This window comes from Phalacrocorax aristotelis, chromosome 2 (assembly GCF_949628215.1).
Source record: "Phalacrocorax aristotelis chromosome 2, bGulAri2.1, whole genome shotgun sequence".
Lineage (NCBI taxonomy): Eukaryota > Metazoa > Chordata > Aves > Suliformes > Phalacrocoracidae > Phalacrocorax > Phalacrocorax aristotelis.
In genome coordinates this window covers 67,343,535-67,365,880 of record NC_134277.1, presented here as the reverse complement: position 1 = coordinate 67,365,880, position 22,346 = coordinate 67,343,535, and the positions used below count along the sequence as shown (strand labels likewise).

Below are 22,346 nucleotides of genomic sequence, written 5' to 3'. Positions count from 1 at the left end.
AATTACTTCATTATTAAAATCAGGTCATTTGAGCCCCAAAAGCATTAACATGCAAACTATTAGCATAATTTCATAAGCTAATAAATCAAGCACAGGAAAAGAATTAAGCGGTTCCTAGTGATAAGTGTTTCTTCAGAGATTAAGAAATACAATTTTCTTATGCATATATTAACATTTTCAATGTGAATTCATGCAAAAGCAATTTTTCTGCATATATAAAACTTATGTTTAATAATCTTTATAGTCAGCCTCCAGAGCTGTTCTGAAATTAATGTTTTTTCTCAAATTATTGTACAGGAATTTGACATTGAACCAGCTAGCCTGTTTTAGAATCATAGAATCATTTAGGTTAGAAAAGACCTTTAAGATCATCAAGTCCAACCGCTAACCTATCACTGCCAAGTCCACCACTAAAGCATGTCCCTAAGTGCCACATCTACACGTCTTTTAAATACCTCCAAGGATGGTGACTCAACCACTTCCCTGGGCAGCCTGTCCCAATGCCTGATAACCATCTCAGCGAAGAAATTTTTCCTAATATGCAATCTAAATCTGCCCTGGTACAATCTGATGCCATTTCCTCTTGTCCTATCACTTGTTACTTTGGAAAAGAGACCGACCCCCACCTCACTACAACCTCCTTTCAGGTAGTTGTAAAGAGTGATAAGGGCTCCCCTCAGCCTCTTCTTCTCCAGGCTAAACAACCCCAGCTCCCTCAGCCGCTCCTCATAAGACTTGTTCTCCAGACACTTCACCAGCTTCCTTGCTCTTCTTTGGACACACTCAAACACCTCAATGTCTTTCTTGTAGTGAGGGGCCCAAAACTGAACACAGTATTCAAGGTGCGGCTTCACCAGTGCAAAGCATGGGAGGATGATCGCTTCACTACTCCTGCTGGCCACACTAATTCTCATACAAACCAGAGTGCTGTTGGCCCCCTTGGCCACCTGGGCACACTGCTGGCTCATTCAGCTGGCTGTCAACCAACACCCCCAGGCCCTTTTCTGCTGGGCAGCTTTCCAGCCACTCTTCCCCAAGCTTGTAGCGTTGCATGGGGTTGTTGTGACCCAAGTGCAGGACCTGACACTTAGCCCGGTTGAACCTCATACAACTGGCCTCAGCCTATTGATCCAGCCTGTTCAGGTCCCTCTGTAGAGCCTTTCTAACCTCAAGCAGATCAACGCTCACACCCAGCTTGGTGTTGTCTGCAAACTTACTGAGGGTGCACTCGATGCCCTAATCCAGATCATTGACAAAGATATTGAACAGAACTAGACCCAATACTGAGCCCTGGGGAACACCACTTGTGACCGGCTGCCAACTAGATTTAAATCCATTCACCACAGCTCTTTGGGCCTGGACATCCAGCCAATTTTTTACCCAGCAAAAAGTGCACTGGTCCAAGCCATGAGCTGCCAGTTTTTCCAGAATGTTGTGGGAAATGGTGTCAAAGGCTTTATGAAAGTCTAGGTAGGCAACATCCACAGCCTTTTCCTCATCCACTAAGCAGGGGACTTGTCATAGAAGGAGATCAGGTTAGTCAAGGAGGACCTGCCTTCCCTAAGCCCATGCTGACTGGGCCTGCTTACTTGGTTATCCTGTACGTGCCACGCGATGGCACTCAAGATGATCTGCTCCATAACCTTCCCTAGCACCGAGGTCAGTCTAACAGGCCTGTAGTTCCCTGCATCCTCCTTCCAGCCCTTCTTGTAGATGGGTGTCATGTTTGCTAACTTCCAGTCAACTGGCACCTCCCTGGTTAGCCAGGACTGCTGATAAAGGATTGAAAGTGGCTTGGTGAGTACTTCCACCAGCTCCCCCGGTACCCTTGGGTGGATCCCATCTGGCCCCATAGACTTGTGTGTGTCTAAATGGTGTAGCAGGTCACTAACCATTTCCCCTTGGATTATGGGGGCTTCATTCTGCTCCCCGTCCCTGTCTTCCACCTCTGGGGGCTGGGAACCCTTAGAACAACTGGTCTTACTGTTAAAGACTGAGGCAAAGAAGTCATTAAGTACCTCAGTCTTTTCCTCATCCTTTGTCACTACGTTTCCCCCATATCCAATAAAGAAGAGTTTTGATATACTCTACCTGTAAAAGTCTTTATGCCTTTATTAAACAGCCAAAGTTAAGAAATAAAACAGGCCAAGATATGATTTAGAGGAAGAATAGCTTGGGTTCATCTTAGATAATGAACTGTTGTTCATCCAAGGTAAATTTTATATTCTTAAGGAGTACCAATGAAATTGTAGTTATCTCGATAATTGCTATCTAGAACTATGGTTGTTGTCTTATTAAAGTAGTGCATTAAAATGTATTTAATTACCATTTCTTACGTAATAGAAGGTAATATTGGCCAGAATAATGCAGAGATAAGCTTTTCTATTCATTCTACTGACTAGATTTAAAACAATACAGTAATACAACTATAATTATTTGGATACACAAAAGTTGCAGGGAAACAAAGAAAATTCCAATGTAAATGAAATTGTAATAAGCAACAGATGACAATGCCCAAGAATTTTACTATGATACAAGACATCCATGATTTATTTATGTTTAGCTAGTTTTGTTTTCCTGCTCTGAACCTACTGTTTTGGTTTGTTTAGTGTATTTCTTTTTCCATATGAGGCACCCAATGATTTTGCTCCAAGGAATAAGAGAATATAATGTTTTCAGAATGGTGCTCACCATACTGGGTATTTTGGGTCTCTTGGCTCCTACAGCAATACCACAGCCTCTTCATTTTCTAGCCCACATGTGAAAAAACACTCAGATAGCTTTTAGCAGTTCCTTGTGCTGGCTGCTGTTTAATAACTGACTTGGCTAAGACAACACCCTGAGAACTGCCCCTTTGGGGAGGGTTGGCTTGTTGCTGTCCGTCTCCCTAAACCAGTTCACCCTGGGGCCAGACAAGGACCACTGCTGGCACTAGGGAGGTGATGATGACATGCAAAAGGGGATGCGTCGGGACACCCCGTTTTGTGGCAGCTAGTTGCTATGTCAACTTTGCTGCAATTTGAAGCCACAGCCTCAGCCACAGGAGAACCAGTGTTGTCACAAGCACAGTGGTAGTGGTCACCCAAGTGCAACCGAGGTAGCTGGACAGTCAGCAGACAGCCTGTGCAGAAGAGGAGGCAAGGAAAGAACGTGTTATGGTCACTCTTGCTATAGAGGTGTAGCTCATGTGATGGGTAAGTTGGACCTGTGGTTCAAAAGACCAAGTATTAATTACCTAAATAAAGAGACAGCAGAGCACTGTCAATGTGCAGCTTTCCATGTCTGTTGTCCAAACCGTCTTGTTCTGTGCTCATCAGGAAGTACAGGAATGTTGTAAATCCCCCAAATTATTAGTGTTCTACTTACCTTTCCTCTGTTGGAGGATTCAGTGCCTCATTCCTCAGTTACGGTATCTTTTACATTCTTTTTGAAGCAGATGTTGAATTACTGCTGCTCCTGGCAGGTCTTTAGCTTGTTTGGAGGCTGGGTGTGCTGTTGTATATGCATAAATAATTTCTATCTGCTGAGGATTCTCCTGGGCTCTGTTTCAGGTATGTCTTCAGAAGGGTTTATCAAAACTCTATTCCAGGTCATAAACTCATATTTCAATGTTTGTGTAACTAATTGCACAGAGGAGATGATGTATTTAGCACAGGGCAGGTGACAACACCCATGTGAAATGGTATTTATGAGAATTTTCTAGTCAAAATGTGAGTAGCTGCAGTAAAATAGTTATGGAGGATTTGGCAGTGTTGCTTTCCATATTGCTGAAGCTGAATATTAAAAAGGAGATTCGAAATCTCATCTGGACAAATTGGCCTGGTTTGAGAGTTTTTACAACATAACAGCCCCACTTGAAGTCGAAGGGAAGCTACTATGCAAATGCAAAACCTGACTTGATTGCTTTGTTCATATGTAGTAGAATCCCGTTCAAGTCAAAGGCAGATTACTCACCTGAATAAAATTTCTGGGTCAGGTTTCACATTTGCATGAATGAATATGTGTAAAAACAAAAATCTGAATTTCCAGGATTCTGTAATAATTATTCTCAGGTAACACTGCTATCTTCCCTTTTAAAATGTTAATGAATCTTTTTTATGTGGAACACCCAATGTGAAGTACTTCACTTAGCCAGGCAGCATCCTAATTTTCACCAGTGTGTGAAGAGGAAGGTTCCTCCAGGCAGTGTTCAGCGCACCTACCCCAGGCTTCTGCTCTCACTGCCTCTCAGAGGACTCCGTTTCTCTTCACATGCTAGAGAGGAAACCTCAGAAGACATTTAGCAGGCAAAATAGAGGCATCTCTGCCCAGGCTCAATGACTGTTCGTCCAAGAGAATAACAGAGAAACTCATCTGAACCACAGAATTCATGTTTCACTTTTTAATTTATGTTGGGGTCTTTTTTCACTGTTGTCGTTCATACTGTCGTCTTTTCTCTTTCAAACTATTTATCTGCTTTCTCTGTAAACTGCAACCCTCTGATGAAGTGGTAAATTCAGCTTGGGAGTAATTTCTAGTATAAACTAGTTTCTGGTATACCTGTTTATCAAGGTTTACTGAGCAGTGGAAAAGGATATTTTTTAAAAAAATCAGTCTTTGAGTGATGGTTTATCCACAAAATTAAAATCTTATTCATTTGCTAATCTGACCACTTCTAAACTACTACTAGAACATTATATGCACTTTCTGAGTCATGAAGGAGGAAAATGGAGACAAGTGGATGGTGTTGTCTGTGCCTGGCAGTTACAGTGCACATTGGTGGCAGGGTGATGAATGAAAGTTCAAGTCCATCTCTGATGGATTCCCATAATACAAAACTGCTTTATATGAAGGTGCCTACAGGGCTGCACTTTACACACAAGTTCAGAGCCACAAAGGTCAGGAAGAGCCTGGCTGAGGCATTCAGTTGTAGATGTAGGCAGTTTTCTTCCTGCATGCCTGCAGTGGCTGCTGTGCTACTGTGTACCTCTGTACCCATCCCAGGAAACATGTCTGTCCTCCGTGGCCGCTTCTCAAGCACCACTAGCAGAAGGGGAACAGGCCGTCATCCTGCTCCTCACTCCCTATCTTCCCTGCAAGTGTATGGGAGGGAATATTCTTCTGCATTTGAGGAAGAGTGCTAGGAAATGAGCATTCCTGCTCTGGGATATGTATAACCATAACAAACCCCACAACTTTCCTCCTTCTTTCCCAGGAATCCAGAATACTTACGGAAATCCTGAGCTATTGCAGGTTTTCTTCCACGAAAATGATGTTGTCACCAAGATCTTTCTGATGGCAAGAATGGCTGCTGGCTTGGGTTTTTTGTTGTTGTTGTTGCTGTTGGTTTTTTTAAAGACCTCTGTCTAGAACACAAAACAAATGCTGCTTTCTTTTCCTCCAGCACAGAAAATTCTGGTGAGGAGGGAATGCTGTGTAAGAAGCAGTGCTGTTCTTCTCCCCTAAGATGTTCAGAAGTAGTCTCGTTCTTCAGAACTAAAATTGCAGTTTGCCTCTTTTTAAGGTTACTGTTTTCCTGGTTAACCACCACATACAGCATTCTAGTTAGAAGTAACTAACTTCAGATGATTGAGGTAGAAACTGGACCATCCCTCCGCCATAGGTTCTTCCAGGAGAGGAGGTGTTCCAAAGTCCCTTGGGACCTCCACAAAAATCTCTGTGACCATCTCAGTAACTTGCTTTGTTACTAGTCGACTCATTTATTAAACTAGCTACCCAGCTCAACCATTGCTCCATTTCTGAAGTGGCTAATGTTTCTTAAAGAACAAAACAGCTGTATAGTACCTGATGCTTTAAAAAAACCACTACACCAGGATATGTGAAAGTGTTTGCTGAGAACCGAGGTTTTTGTGTCAGAAAAGAGTTCAAGAAAACTAGGATACACATAGTGCTCTTGCTTTGTCATAGGTCCTCTGCTGCAAATTTGAAATTAGAGTACTGAAGGTGATTGTGGAGCTTGTGTAAGTGCCTGTTGAAGACCTCTGATGTGATGTAAATGGCTTAGGATTATCAAAATCTGATCCTCATGCATTGTGTTCACCCCATTTTCCTTACTGGGAGTATATTAACTGTATGCACTGTTGAAGAATAAGAACCTGTTCACACAAATGGTTGTCCCTGAGTTACAGATCAAGAGTGGTGTGTCTTCTCCATTTTCTTACATAACCTGAAATAGGACAATAAACTTTAAATTTTTATTAATGTATTTGAACTTTTCAATGGTGATGGGGATCTTAAATCTCAAGGTATCTGAAAAAGTAGAAGACTAAGAACACAGTTGGGTTTTTTAAGGTTAATTTTATTTAAATGTAATTGAGATGCTTACTCGAGACCTTAAGAATTTTTGTAAAAATTTATGCAAATCAATGTGATTTGATATTTTAAGGTATCATAATAGTCTGCTTGTGCTTTATTTGCTGTTCTGTGAACCACTCACTAAGGCTCATGGAAAACCTTTTTATTGCAGATGACCTGTGGTTCCAGGTTCTTCCTCAAGAAAAATTCTAAGAAGTTACTAATAAAATTGGAAGATTTTAAGGTAAACTGCAAAAGACGAAGAGAATTACTCCACTGAGGCCAGAAATTGGGCCCACGGGAATTAGCTGAATGGCTGCAGTGTATCTTCCATAGAAGACTGGCAGTATCTTGTAAGTGTTCATTATTCTTCATTTTTATGTGACGTATGTTAGCTCATCTTTGTTTACTCAACTAACATGAACACCATAGAGCAGAATTACGCATAATAGTATATATTTAGGATGTTCTGGAAGTATGATTTGCTTTCAGAAATGAGCCTCCAAAACTTACATAAAAATCTGTCTGCTGGTAATATAAACTTCATGCTCTCTGTTTAGAATCCTGTTTATCAGCATGGGGTATCAGCTTTGAAAGATTTAATGCTTAAATGAAAATATAAGATGTCTATGCATTATCATGACACAAAAAGTCTTGTCTTGCACTACTGGTAAATATTACTGCAACACAGAACTACATTTTAGGAAATCCGAAGAGAAGATAAAGTGACAAGCCTATAACTGACATGTGTATGTGGTTTTACACTTTTGATTATATAGATTTTGTTAAAGTGGACCAACATTGGCTAAATTTGTCTACTAGTATGACATATTCTTTTCTTCTCTTTAAGTCTTGCATGTGGAGAACTGCAGAACTGGACATGAAACCTTTATTTCTAGGCACTTCTAAATATGGACAGCCAAGAAAGTTAAAGCAAATCAAGTCAGGGATGTGAATCCAACTTCCTTAAATTAAAGTGCATGAAAAGCCTTCTGTGTCGTTTAATTCCTTCAGGTGTAGTGCAGCTGTAGACTTGCTCAAGGACTGTGCTCACTTCTTGTTATTGATTGCTCTTATATTTCACAAACTTTCTAAAAACCCCAGGAGTGAGATAAAAAAGGTTGAAATATGTGTCTATTCTAATTAAATACTTAAAGGAAGAGAAGCATGTCTTCCCAAATTAGTTACCTAGGTATCGTTTGAAAGTATACGACATTGCTGAAGTAAGGTCTCCTGCTGCAGTTGATGAAACTCCTAACAACAATGGCAATTGCCTAAGAAGTATCTTGAGAGCTGTATTCATTGTGGAAACCATGGGCAAATCTGGGAAGATACTTCTGAAGTACTTCCAAAGTAAGTAAACATGTATTTTTAAATATTTGATTAATGTTTTACTAATATTTATTAATATATTGTCCTTGAGAAAAGGGGGGGGGGGGGGGGGGGCGGTCTTATCCGTGGGTATAAATACTGAATAGGAGGGAGCAAAGGAGGCAGAGCCAGGCTCTTCTCACTGGTATCCAGGGAAGGGTTAGAGACAATAGGCACAAACTGAAACAAAGGAAACTCCATTTAAACAGAAAAAGACATTTTTTTGCCATGAGGTTGGTCGAACACTGAAAGAGGCTGCACAGAGAGGTTGTGGAATATATGTCTTTGGAGGTAATTCAAAACCCAACTGAATGCGGCCCTGAGCAACCTGCTCCCGTGTGGCCCCTGCTTTGAGCAGGGGGTTGGACCTGACAATCTCCAGAGGTCCCTTCCCACCTCAGCCATTCTGTGATTCTGTGTAGACAAGGTGTTGTTAGCAGGCTGCTAATGAAGAGATATGAGCAAAATTTCAATCTCTAAAATTTCCTCTGACATCATCTTATTTACAGGACTGAATATGTTAAGATGGGGGGTCTAATTACTGAATTATCCTTTCTGTAATACTGTGAAAAGGGATGATTCAAATGTAAGCAGTCCTTCTGAACAGCAATGGGTAATTAAAATGTTATGCCAGCAGTTCCTTTGTAGAATTCAGGTTCGGTTGTCCATGATCTGGACATTAATTTTATCTTTGGTCTGCAAGAAACATTCTCACCAGATCTTCACTGATTTTTCATTTTGTATGATTTATGACATATTCCTTTTGACAATACTTACTCTCCTCTTCTTTTTTTCCCCTTGCTAGTTCCAGTATACTGTAATATGTTAAAAATGGAATATAACCATAGATGACTTCAGCATTTTCAGTAGTCTTAGCATTTTGCCCAAACTGGCTTGTTTGACGTCTCTGTTCAAATGTTCTGAATTTGCTGTCTTGCTAAATAATCCAGATGTTCAAACACCAGTTTAAGAAGAGCTGTATCCACTTAATGGAAGCATGCAAAGATCCAGAAAACTGGAAAGCAGCAGAACTTCTCCTGATTTTGTCTGCTGTCTATATTTATCACTGTTCATTTGTCTATGTGCCTTCCCTCCCACCCCAGCTGCCACCACGCAGATGGCATTCCCAGCAAAATAAACAGTTCAGATTCAGTATGCTATTTGTTGTTTGGAAGTGTTAGCAGATGACAGGGAGAGGGGAGGAAAAGGAGAGCTAGCTCTGCATTTTTCAAGTCAAGTTTTGCCCTGAATTCTCCTCAGTCACCACAGAGAGGTCCTGGGGATTACCAGGGGGAAGGGAGTGAGAAAGAGATTGATACTGTGCATACAGTGACCTTTGATACATTCTGAGGCCTGCTGGATTTAAGTTTCCATGCTATGCAGTTATTTACTTCTAACCCTATAACAGCTTTAATTTATTAAAGGGCTGAAAAAAAGGCTTTTGTTTGCCCAAGAAACCAAGTGAAAACAATGAGGAAGAAGAAGGCATCCCTGCAAAGTTGTTAGTATTAAACCCAGCCACAAAGTGGAACGTTTGCAGTGTCTGTGAACAGATGTCTAATGACAAGCAAACAAAACAATTATTCTTAAGTAATGATTTATTTTGGCTTTATTTCTTAAATGCCTTTTATTCAACCGTTTCATATTAATCCTTTCTATATGCTTTTAGTGTTGTATACTGGCCCGAGTGTTACTGAGAAAAATGTGATGGTCTAGGGTTTAGTACAAGAAAAGAGGAAAGGAGAGACATGGTGACTTTCTAGACTAAAGGATAATGTAGCCACAGATGTCCGGCATTTGCCTTCAGGGATTCAACTTTCAGATGCCATTAACGAGGCTAAACTTTCATTCTGGGGGCTGAAATCCCCCAAACTATTGTGTGCCTCAGAGTGAAAAGTTTCAGATAAAATTATTTTGTTGAACAAGGCTAAGGGAAAAGGTTGCTGGTTTTGCCATCTTAAAAATATTTTTGCAACTGTTTTGCTGAGGGGCTGTAGTACCTCTGTATGTTGCAACAAGGATTTGATATTCAGCACATCTGACAGCAGGAGGTTTTCTGGCTGCCTTGTGAAAATTCATTCAAAATACCACTCAGAGTACAAGCTTCTGAAAAATACCCATTCATAAACACACAGAAGAGTTCTTGCTGCCCAGCTGCGGCGGGGTCACTGAGGCACCCGGTCTAAGAGCAGAGACAGGTGTCCTTTTCAGTGGCTCAAGCTAGGGCACTTCAAGCAGGTATTGGCCCATCTGGCTGGTGCCGCTCCCATAGCTCAGATGTCATGGCTGATTACCTGAACCTCAACCTCCATTTCAGTGAAAATTCAGGGAAGCGGTGCCATTCACTGACAATGCCACCTTAACAGCCCCAGCTGCTCATTCCCAGCCTATGCCCTCCTTCAGTCGTTCTTTATGGGGCCTTGCAACAACCTGGATCCAAACGCTGCTGCTCCACCCCCCCAAAAAAAGCTCTGATTATATTTAACCTGAATGGACTCTCACAACAAGTTGCATGCAGGGATGACGGCAGCTACTTTTGCTAGAGGACAACTAACTGCCTGTGCCCTGCAATCCAGGAGATGGTCTTTTCCAGGCACTGAAATTTCCTCTTGCTTTTTTATGTGTGGGTATCTTAAGGAGCCCCAACTGAATTTGTACACGCTCTGCAGTCAGGAGAGCAATGGGAGCAGCTGAGGGCTGGCATCCCCCCCGCAGAAGGCAGGCAGCTGTGGCTGGTAATCCCCTGAACTGCCACTGTAGGATTTGATAAAGCTGCTCTGGCAGAGCACTTCATGCCCTATGCTTGCTTTCCTACCACCTTCAAAGGTAACTAAGTCTTAATAAGGCTTATGTATAAAGTCAAAGTCTCTGCCGGTGCCACGAGCAATTCATTATGCCCAAGAAATGTAGTAACATTTCTATTTCGTACCACAAGCCCGATTCTTTCCTGAGCAGGAGGGAAATTTTGTCAAACTGGTTGGCTAAAATCCCTTGAATTAGAACCAGAAAACACAGGACTGTGGGACTGTATAATCAATCAGCCTTCTAATGATAGTCCACAGGGCTCTTGTTGTCACCTGGACAAGTCACTTACAAACACGTCTGTGCTTGTAACTAGAAATTGCTGAACTTGAAAAAGATGTTTGTTTTTTTTTAAAGTGGTGTAAAGGTACGTTACAGTCTTTGTGCACTATAAAGAGTTCCTATGTGGGAACAAGTTTGGAGTGCTGGTGCTGTTGTTGCTTTCCGTGTGTAGTCCACAGATCCTGGAGGTCTGGGAGCTTTTTATAAGAGGTCTGTGAAAATTTACCTATGAAGAGTCAGGGAGCTTTGATTTGCCACATAAAGCTCTGCACTTTCACTGGGAAGAACAAAAAACCTAGGAGCCCGCAGACTGACACAGACCAAAAGATGCTGATTTGGTGAAGTAGACATTTTTGCTAAATGACTGCGTGCTAATTTCCCATGCAGGCAAGCATGTGTGTTTGTCCATGATGGTTTAACTCATCTCCTGGGTTCCCAAGTTGGTTTCTTCATGACCTGAATTCTTGGGATGCCAATAAAACAAAATTCTAGGTGAATTTAGGTAGTACATGACAAAGCTTATAAGGAGTTGTGGAACAATCTGTGGATTAGGAGACTATATGGGGTTTAAATAGTTATACGAAGTGCAAAATAACAGAATGATGATGGGGCGGGGGGAAGCAAGCTCTGTTTCTTTCTCCTGTCTAATTAAATTTTAAGACCTTCTTTTTTAAACAGCATATGGGACACAGATTTGCTAGTCATCTGGGGATCAGTTAGATATGTGTCTGCATGTTATTCAAGTTCCAGCTGATTAAACCAGTACATATACCAGAACTTTCCTGTGATATTTGTATGGGCTACCATGGACAGCAAAGCTAGTTGGAGCTTTTTGAGAACATGAGTTTCATCCAAAAATCCCTCTATTCGTCTAAGCCAAATCTTTTTAGGAAATAGGTCAAATCAGATTTCAAGGCCCTGAAAAATTAGATTTGATAAAATGGATTTTGGTACTTCAAATTAAAGACTTCGGTTTTCTGTAACATGGCTTTTAGTTACAAAATAGAAGCTAATTCTAGTACAGTTGAAATGCTTTTAAAATCACCTAAATAAAATATTTCTATTGACATTTCTGACATTATCATTATTATTACTTTTAGTTCATAAACTTTGCGAGGCGTTGAATTTTTTTGTCACAGTTCAAGAAAGAGAGCTTTGCACAAGATGAGAAGGAGTCCAAATCCAGTCCTAGTTCAGTCCATTATATTTAGAAATCTAAAAGCAAAACTCAGTAGAAGAGAATGAAGGAGAACCACATAAGCGTCCCCAGAAAAAAAACAAATGAGTTATTGTTGTTCTGCTTTCCCTTTGCATCTGCTCCCTAGCCTTTAATCATTCATTAGCAGCTATAGTTCTGGTACAATTCTTATCGGGTATCTATGCAGACAAGGAAAGCATAATGGTAATGAATAATCGGGATCCATTATTTTAGCAACTGTTCCTGATTCGGTTTAATGACTAAATGAATACAAAATGTTTTCTCTTCCTTCTAGCAGGGCTATTTAATTTAGATGTGCTATAGATAAATGCTTACAGAAGTAATTCCTTAAAACTTATAACAACAGGAAACATTTGCATGTTTACATATCTCTTTCATACAGTAATGAAATACCTTTTGTGTTTTTTTTCAAGGTTACACAGAAAGCAACCTAGTATGTTAACTATGGTTCATTAGGGAATTGCATTACAATGGAAAAATTCTCTCTAGCTGTATGTTCTGAAAAAAAAATACTGGCTAACTTCAAGTTATGGTGTCTGCTAAATAACTACAATTCTGCTTCAGTGGTTGAAAATGCAAAAAAAATACTTGCATTTTATTTCAAAGCAAAACTTTTCCTATAAATTCTAAAGTTTAAATTATTTTATGCAGTTATTTGACCTAGAAATTAGAGTGAGGAAAAATGTAGGTGGACAACTGGAAGTAATTATTTAAGTCTCAGGGGTTTCACTGGGAAGAAACGTAGAAGCAGCTTGTATGGTCAGGGATATTTTCTTGAGTGTATGGGAAAAAGGGAACAGAAGGTTTCTGTCCTTCTCGGGAAACAGCACTGTGAGAATTTTTGCTAGCGGAAGTTGAAAGAAACAGAAACATGGGGATTGAGATTAACAAGATTACTGAATTTGGCCAAGGAATTCATGGAGAATGACAATTAGAGGATTAATTTCTTAGGGGCTCTAAAATTGTGACAGACCTGAGGTCTGGTCACTTCAAAGCAAATGATGGATCTCATGAGAGCATCCTATCACTGGAGCAGTTTGTCAGGGTGAAGAACCGCTGAAGGAACTTGGGCAAAGTCACTGGACAGCAGCTCAGTCCTCTCTTTGCAGTTGGCTGAGATAATTTTATGATGACAGTCCATTTAGAAAACAGCTGGGTGTAACTGTGAATAAATCTTCCAGCATCTCACTAAGGAGAGGGTTGACAACTGGGCTTTACAATGTTCATTCGTAGGTGCTGGTAGTGGGAGAAACAACTCCATTCCTAGCTTAGGTTCAGAGAGGCTTTGGATTTCTTCAGCTCCAGTGCAGTGGGGGCTGAATAGCGTATCCATAAAAACATAAGCTGCAGATCCCACAGCTGCATTGGCTTACTTTATTGCTTTATTGTGTAGGTCTTAGGAGGCCTGCCTTGGGCAAAGGGCTGCAGGAAAGGGAAACTCTACCATCACTTTTCTCCTTCCCTTCTGCTGGTAGAAGATGGTGTACAGGAATCTCAGTAAATGGTCAGTTAACAGTCTCATGTGCATTGAGCTCATTGAAAACTGCAATTTTGTCAAGGCTGGATTTATGACTTTGCTGTGTCAGCCAACGTGGTACACACTGGGCAGGCCCTCAGCTGCTGTGACTTGTCATAGTTCTGTGGAAGTCGGTGAACCCTGAGCAATTCACATTGTGTGAGGATTTCACTTACAGAATGAATATGAAAGAACATTTTATATTCAGTCATTTTTCATGACAGAGGACTGACATGACCAAGACCATTTTTATATTGGATATGTAGCTATGGGATTACTTCAGCTAGTTTAAAAAAAGAAGATAAGTTTCTGTGATTTTTGTACTTCTGTATATTAATGTATTCTTCATTTTCTATGCATACTTATTCACCCACTTGCAGAGCTCTCTCTTTTTTTTTTTTTTTAATTGTGTTCATATAGATTTGATCTGAGAATTAAGCTTCTTTCAGTTTAAGGACACATTGCAATTTTCTTGTCTTTTCACCTGCTGGGAGGAAGAGAGTATTTTTTTTTCTTTTAGGGGGATGAAGAATTATTTTCTGTCATCTCATGTGGTGGCACTTTCTACTTTAAGAGTTAAAGACTATATGCAAGTTTAATTCTGCTTTATGTTTTCTTTATATTACTTGCTGATCCTGCTCCCTTAGTTACCTCTTCCTAGTATTTTCAGTCTTAACTCCATTTGGAGTCCTTTATCTGACTCTTGTGGTTCAGGTTGGTTCAAATGAATCCACAGAAGTCTCTCCACAAACTGCAGGAGCTACTTAAGAGCAGGATGCAAGAGGGGCTGTCCTGGGTGAGGCTAAAAAGGATCCATCTAGCCCAGCATCCAGACCCCAAAAGTGATGAAAAGTGGAGAAAAGTGGAGGATGATTACTAAATATTATTATAAAATGACAAGCATAGTGATAGCTACTTGCCTTATATTCCCAGCTTCTAGTGATACAACTTCCAAAGTCAGAGGTAGAATCTCTCTATTTAATAGGTCCTGATGGATGAGTTTGTCCAAGAGATCTTTAACTCATGTCAAATTCTGTAAACCACAACATTTTGTGGCAAGGAAATTCAAAGTTACCAACATGCTATATGAGGAAATACTTCTGGTTTTATTTGTTTTGGCTCAACTAATGATTTGATGCATCCTTCTTCACTGCCTTTCGTGACTGAAAAACTTCCATTCCCTATTTGACCTGTCTTTGCTAGTCATGATTTTAGAGAGCCCTTTTCTTTTTCTTCCCTTTTCCATGCACACTAATCCTACTTTTGGTCATTCTTTGAAATGGTTACTGCTTAATTGCTCTATTTCTTAGAAATCTGCTGATACATAATTTTCAGTGATCTCCAAACTCCAATTTATGCTATATAAAGAAGGCTTCCAACAAGGGAACCTCCTTGAGTTTATAGCAAACATGGATGGCAAGGAATTAATGCAGTTCACTGCCATGGCCTTACCTCTCCTGTGTGCTCCTTTTGTATCTTAGCAATCTACTGCTCCTGCTAACTCTTTAACAGGTGTCCTGCTTGCTATGGAAAAGGATCAGCTACAAGTTTTTGACGGCCATCCGTATCTTTTGGGGCATATGATGTGTTTATGTTTTATGTCTTAATTTCATCTTCAACTACTTGAGGGATGTAATCTTTTTTAATGAACTTCCTCTGTTTAGCCATGTTTCATGTTTCTTTTTCTTAAACTTGATTGCTCCCATAGTGGATTTCTTGTTTGGTTGGGTTTTTTATTGCTCATGTATGCGTAATAAGTCTAATTTCATTACAGTTGCTGTTTGATATAGAGGGACTCAAATGACAGGTCAGAGGGCTTTCCTGGCCAGCTTCAAATATTATGGCTGTTGATGTTTCTGCCCAATTGTTTTTCCTTTCATTTAAGAGGCTGTGATTGTCTACATTTTTCAAGTTGTTCTGGACAAAGTTTAAAACCAGAAGATGTTACTTTTTCTCTTAACGCATTGCCTTTGTTTATTGTTAGAATTGTTACCATTTACAATAGTCGTCTTTTCTAAGATAAGAGGAAGGTGTTCACGTTCTTCCACACAACGAGTAGCTGGTGAGTGTCAGTAACTTAACCCTCAGGGCAGAGACTAGTGCATCACCTGGCGATGCCCCAGCACCTGTCATGTTGCGTGCTGCATAGAGGGATATTGCGTGGGGTGCTCAGCCACCCGCTGCAGTATTTTGGAGCAGGAGCGTGGGAACGCTGGCCTTCCAGAGAGGCCAGGGTTTGCAGTTTCCCTCTGACCAAGCTCGCTAGGACAAGTACCATCCAGAAGTCCTTTGTGAAACTACCCTACACACTAATAATGATCTAGAGACATATGGGGACTGGGCAGGCTGTTGCATGAGGCATGCTAATTGCAAAAAGCCAAATTCAGGGAAGTAACTTGTGAGAGTGGTACCAAAATGTATTTGTCATTTAAAAATATATTTCCCTAGTGCTTTTGCACTTGATTAATGGATTTGCCTTGCCTGAAATGTACCCTGAAAGGCTCTGGCAGTTCAGCAAGCAAGACAACTTCAGCCAAAAGATATGTACTTACAGCTGTATCTGTGGTGATAAGAGCTAACCTGAGGGAGAGGAAAAGGCAGTGAATTATTATATGCTTCTGGAGGAAATTAAAACTTGAAAAAATACTTTTTTTTCTAAATTCACATATTGAAGATGCCGGGGTAATGTATTTAAAAGCAAACTTGCATCCCTGGTGTGATTACACGATCATTAGTGTGGTTGTTGGGCTGAGCCCTGCTAACCAAATGCATCATCTATTTTGTTATCAGCATTTACATCAAGCTGTTACAGCAGCAGAAGGTAGGTAAGACGCAGGAACTATCCCCATTTTCCTTGGAATGTGCCCTACACTGTCAAATACAAGTATAGAGCTATAAAGGAGTCATTACAGTGTTCACTGAATTGCCTAAGGCAGCTTTAATAGATCGAAGGGCTCGGTTCTGTTCTGGGGCAGTGCAAGGTTATGCTGTCCCTCTTATGAAACATACTGGGAAGGTCACAAGCACCATCAACCTCAGAGCATTTAAGACACTGGTATAATTACAGTAATGCACACCTGAACGGAATTCTTGTTTTAAAAGACTTCCTTGTCTTCCACCATGCTCCATTTTAGTGAAAGAGGCTTTGCGTCTAGACAAGCAAAGACTTGAAACCTAGCTTTATCCTGGTCAATTCGCTTGTCTTGCCCCTTGAGAACTTTAAGAAATCCTTGAAACCTTCAAGGGATCCAAACAAATTGTTGCAGAATCAAGACATTTTTTTTTCCTTGTAAGTCGTTAGTGCTGAGCTGTCCCGGAACATATGCAGAAATAAACCTCTGCCAAGGTGTGGGATCCAATATGCCTGTAACCACTCAGGCTTCAGGTTACCTGGAAATTGAGGAAGACATTCTTCAGTGTTCCTAAACATGATGAGAACACCCTTTCTGTTTCAGCAGAAGATAAAGCTTGCAGTCAAAGATCGAGCTGGAGAGAGAACATTCCTGGTACACATTTTGAATCAGATATTCTCGGTGGGGGGAATGTACCTGGCTAAGCTTAGAGTTTTAGGTGACCACTTTTTGTCTGTTAGAAGTGCCAGTGTTCCTGCCTCCTGAGGAAGGCCATCCCTCCTCATTTGCTAAGGACTGGACTTAAGTTACTATTTGCTGATCCTTGTCCAATCTACCTCATGAGAGGAGGCCCAAAATACGAGTGAGAGCCCAGTCTTTTGAGGTATTTTGTGTCTTTAGCTCCCAGTAACATCAGACTAAAATGCACCTATATATTTGCCTCAATGTCTTTTTTAGGACTTTCAAAGCAGTTCTTCAGCAGCACAGTCCAGAGCACCTGCAATAGTTTGTAGTCAATAAGTAACTTAAGTTGTATTTAATAGTCTAAAACAGCTTTATTGCAACATTGCAGTGATACCATCCAAACTGAAGTCTTTATTAAGTGCAGTATTGTTTGCCAGACTGATGTTAACATGCATGATTTAAATGATGACACAAGCAAAACTTGTGCTCTAAAATGGAGAAATTAAGGATACCAAAATACTGTCTTTCTTCTTGCCAATGAGAACAGCTGGCAGGATGGGTTTACTGAAGAAAAACTTTGGCCAGCAGACATAGGTTATCATTTTCACAGGCTTTCCCTCTGAAATACAGGATTAACAAAACATGCTTTTTTTTTATTTCAAAATTGGAGGGTTTGTGTCTTTCATCTGGTCAAATTTAGTGTAAAAGTGAAAATAATATCAAAGTTACAAGCACCATAGGGAGGCTGTTAATGTGGTAACAAAGGGCATTTGGCCAGTTAAAATAATAAAAGACCATACAGCTTTCCCAGTGATGGCTGAAGCCCAATTAGTACTTTCCAAGTAGAGCCACAATATTCTTTTCCAGATTATGTGGTTTGGCACGATTCAGAATGAGTAAACTTACTTTCCTACAAGGGAAAAATATAATTAACAGAAAAAACAAGGTCATGCAGTATTATGCTTTAAGAAAGCAATAATACAGCATGGGGTGTACATTAAATAGTCAATATTCATATACCTTGGACAGGCAGAGGCAAAGCAATGGCTCAGCATACAAAAAGATACATACATTATCTTAATAAGCCTATGTGCAAGAGTAAAATGCAAATGGCTATTTTATTTCCTTACTAGATGATTTTAAGTGTATATATATTCAATGTTCATGTGTGTAGCACTCACACATATTACTTACAGAGTAACCTTTCTCTTAACATTTTATACTTTAAATGGATCTGCTGTTTTCTTTTTGTTTGAGCACTCGGGTTTTTGTGCTGCTACTAAAGGCAGAATGGTTTGGAAGTTTCTTTTTTTCTTAATTAAACTGATTAAATTTTTTGAAAGGGCTTTCAAGCTGGATGCTCCCACTGAAAGCCTCTAAGAGTCTGTTCTTCTTTGTAGTAATCCACTTTCCAGGACCCTGGAAGTGACACAAAGCTTGCAAAGACTCAACAAATCTGAAAATAAAGTAGCAGGATTGGAAGAAAGAAACAGCAACTTCCAGTTTGGAGGTGAACTTGCAAGAGATTTGTACGGGGAAGGTTTTTCTTCTTTCTTGTTTTTGATATTGTTTTTAAGATGAACAGACTGTTCAGCTGAAACTCAGACAGAGGGGAAAACTTATACTGCAAAAGAAAGCATGGTGACCCAGGGTAAGCATAAACTCTGGTAGCAAAATTAAAACAGCCCTGCTGAGCCATCTGGTTAATGCTCTACCAGTGACACCGTTCATGAGAAAGCAGAGTGATAAGCCAGGAGGAAGATGAAAAAAGAAGAAAAAGTAAAACTTCAAAAAAACATGGAACCACTCCCATCACCTGAAGCTTAGACCACACACCTGAAAGGGAGTAACCCACATCCAGCTCCAGCACAGAGTATGAACAGCCTTATCTCCCTTTCAATTCCACCATTTTGCAGATGTCTTATATACTTACATAAAGTGTTTATAAAGAAAGAATTGCGTATTTATTTCCTGTTTCTTTAATAATTATAGTAACTTATGATATTATAAACTTTCATGAGCCGCAGCATCTCCTCATAGTTCCTGCATTACTGCCATTTGGCTCCCGGTTGTTACAGTTTCCTTCACTTCCCAGCTCCACCTGGGACTACTTGCTCTGTTAAGATCCTAAACCAACCCTGCTTATTGTTGTTCTGTGTGTGAAGAAGCAGGAAATGTGTGGGTAGTGGATGTGGGAGCATATTTGTGATCTGCTGTATCATTTCAATAGTCACGTACATGTACCATGCACAATACACAGACTGCCTTCTCTTCAGTTAATCCACAAGTCAACAACTAATCACAACACTGTAGTCATCTCCACAAGTTAAGATATGCCCTGGAACACCTGATTTTAAGGAGTTACTTGAAAGACAGGAAAATCCTTACTCGCTGTAGAGTTGTGCTAAAGATTAAACTACTTTGAAGCAGAAACAAATTGCCGAAAGCCTTATGTTGGAGACTATTATTTGACACCGCTCCTATCTCAGACCGAAGGGGAGGCAGAAGCCAGCGCTGGAGCAAGGTGCAAGGGTCTGTCCCACCAGCTGCCACGTGCCTGCATTAGCCTGCGTGGCACAGCAGCATCCATGCTGATGCACAGCCCCTAATTCCCAGAGAGGAATCTTCCCACTTTTGCTCTTGAACCAACATGGCACTCCTTAAACGTGAAATTGAAACTTGTCATACCCTTCTGATGTACATACACCTTAACCCTCTTCTCTTAAAACAGATCAGTCTCACCGATGTTACAGTACCGAGGTATCTAATTAGGTGGTCTAACAGATTTATGTTACTTGAATGTATAAAGAAATGGAAATAGTATAAAAATATGGAGAAGACAACCAAAAATGTCTATGCATAAACACAACTTTTTTTCTGTGTCTCCATACTAATTATCTTCTTTTAGGAAACAACAGATCTATATCTCCCCGAGTCAAAGCACCAAGAAATCTAATGGAAAGGAACCCAACACAAGAAATGGATCGAATATAACCGAGAAAAAAAGCTCTCCGCATTTTACATAGAAAATATTTTCTGAGTGCTTCTTCATATAGATGCCAAGTGGTATTTTTATTAACTTATTGATGAGGCCACCTTCTCATAGAAATATAAATTCTTTTAGCTTGGAAAATTGTTATTGATTTTCATTTTAAAATGGCACCAGAAGGTACTGCACAAAAGGAAAAATCATTATTTTATATTAAGAGAATAAGGCAAACATTTCCCATATAAATAACTCTTCACTGACCTCCCTCCCCCTCCAAGTTATTTTAAATAACTTAACAAATACTTTCTATATAGAATCTGTATTTTGGCAAAATTATACTGTGCACAAGAACATCTTGTCAAACAAGCATGCCATGTTTACCTGCAAACCCCACTATCCTTGCATGCAGCAGTTGTATTTTATTTCTCTTCTGTGTATGTCCTTGCAACACTTTCATCACCCCTGCGCTGCTATGTATCTCCCAGCAGTATATTAAGCGGTGTGACTGGTGTCTGTCATGTGTTTAATTCTTTCTGAATTAGCCTAACACATCTACCAGATGAAAATCAGTACGATGGTATTACCATCCACTACATGTTTTACTTACAGTGACATTTTTGTCTTTGTAAGGCACTTTGCGAATCCCTTTCCTTTAGCAACCCAATAAGTCTATCACTGAACTAAAGAGAAGACACTAATGACAAAGCTCTGTCCCAGTTTGACAAATACTTTTATTAACTATAGCTAGCAAACTAGAAAGAGGCAAGTTAGGGGAAAGAACCTCTTCAAAATTAATCTTGTGAAGTCAGAATGATCATTCGTTTGCACCCTGCTGCAGTGGAGGCCTGCAAGTTTGTGATGTCTGAACTCGTCTCAAATATTTCTAAAAAGATAGTGACTTATGGGTCAAGAGAAATAAACTCTTCTGACAAAAATATAAATTATTTACTTTTTGAAGCCACTATTAGCATATGCTAGGTTTACTTAAGTCTCAGGTCTTGGGATTTGTAAAATCAAAGCCTTCCAAACTCAGCTTAACAAAATAAAAAACATCAAGACTTCTTCCTTTGATGAAAGTCATTATGTTACCACTGAAAGAGGTTAAAAACTTACCTGCTTAGTATATGTGCTGGTTTTGGCTTGGGTAGAGTTAATTTTTTTCATAGTAGTTAGTATGGGGCTGCGTTTTGGGTTTGTGCTGGAAACAGGGTTGATAATTAAGGGATGTATTCGTTACTGCTGAGCAGGGCTTACACAGAGTCAAGGCCTTTGCTGCTCCTCACCCCACCCCACCAGCAGGCTGGGGGTGCACAAGAAGCTGGGAGGGGGCACGGCTGGGACAGCTGACCCCAACTGACCAAAGGGATATTCCACACCATATGACATCATGCTCAGCCTGTAAAGCTGGGGAAAAAGAAGAAAGTGGGGGAAGTTCAGAATAATGGTGTTTGTCTTCCCAAGTAACCATTACACGTGATGGAGCCCTGCTTTCCTGGGGACGGCTGAACACCTGCCTGCCCATGGGAAGCAGTGAATGAATTCCTTGTTTTGCTTTGCTTGTGTGTGTGGCTTTTGCTTTACCTATTAAACTGTCTTTATCTCAACCCTCAAGTTTTCTCACTTTTAACCTTATGATTGTCTTCCCCATCCCACCTGGGGGGAGCGAGTGAGTGTGTGGTGCTTAGTTGCTGGCTGGGGTTAAACCATGACATATACCTGTCAGTAGTCCACAGCTATCAGCTCCACGGGGATGCCCTAAACAGAATACAACATATTAAACATTACTAGTAATGCAGCAGAAAGTTAATATGTTCACTAAACCATTTCAACATCAAAGAAAGTATTATATAGCAACAGTCAAGGAGGACACATTAAATAAAATTACCTTTTAATAACTTAATAAAATAATCCTGAATAGATACAGATTCCCCTCCCAATATGCAGATGCCCATCATGTTTAAAACTGACAAAGATTTTTCAAGAATTCTATAAAGCTGCATGCCCTAGCAGATCACGCTCTTGAATAAATTTTTTCATTCCAGCACTTTTATTAAAAACAAAAAAAAATCTATCACATGATTTTTAAAAGATTAACCTTTCTCCTTCAAAAAAAAAATCCCTCAAAAACCTAGTTTATCTTTCTAATAAATGAAGCAGCTCTTGCTAGTAAGTGTGGGAGTACACTAGTCTTCTGCTCTCTGTAATTATACAACTAAAGGTCTTGTATGAGTTGCTGGCTTCCATGACAAAATAAGGAAATTTAAATCCTTTCTTAAAGGATTCCAAGTTTCCAAATCCCTAGCTAGTGGAACTGGCAGTCCTAAGATGCTTCTGAAA

General features: G+C 40.1%; 1 long non-coding RNA gene across 1 annotated transcript; it reads left to right on the top strand.

The window, feature by feature from the left end:
- The first annotated feature begins 6,402 nt into the window (after nucleotides 1–6,402).
- LOC142052970 (uncharacterized) lies at nucleotides 6,403–19,697 on the top strand. Its single transcript, XR_012659043.1, has 3 exons — nucleotides 6,403–6,647; nucleotides 7,537–7,647; nucleotides 18,598–19,697. It is a non-coding gene; the product is annotated as an uncharacterized LOC142052970 (long non-coding RNA).
- Nucleotides 19,698–22,346: the final 2,649 nt, after the last annotated feature.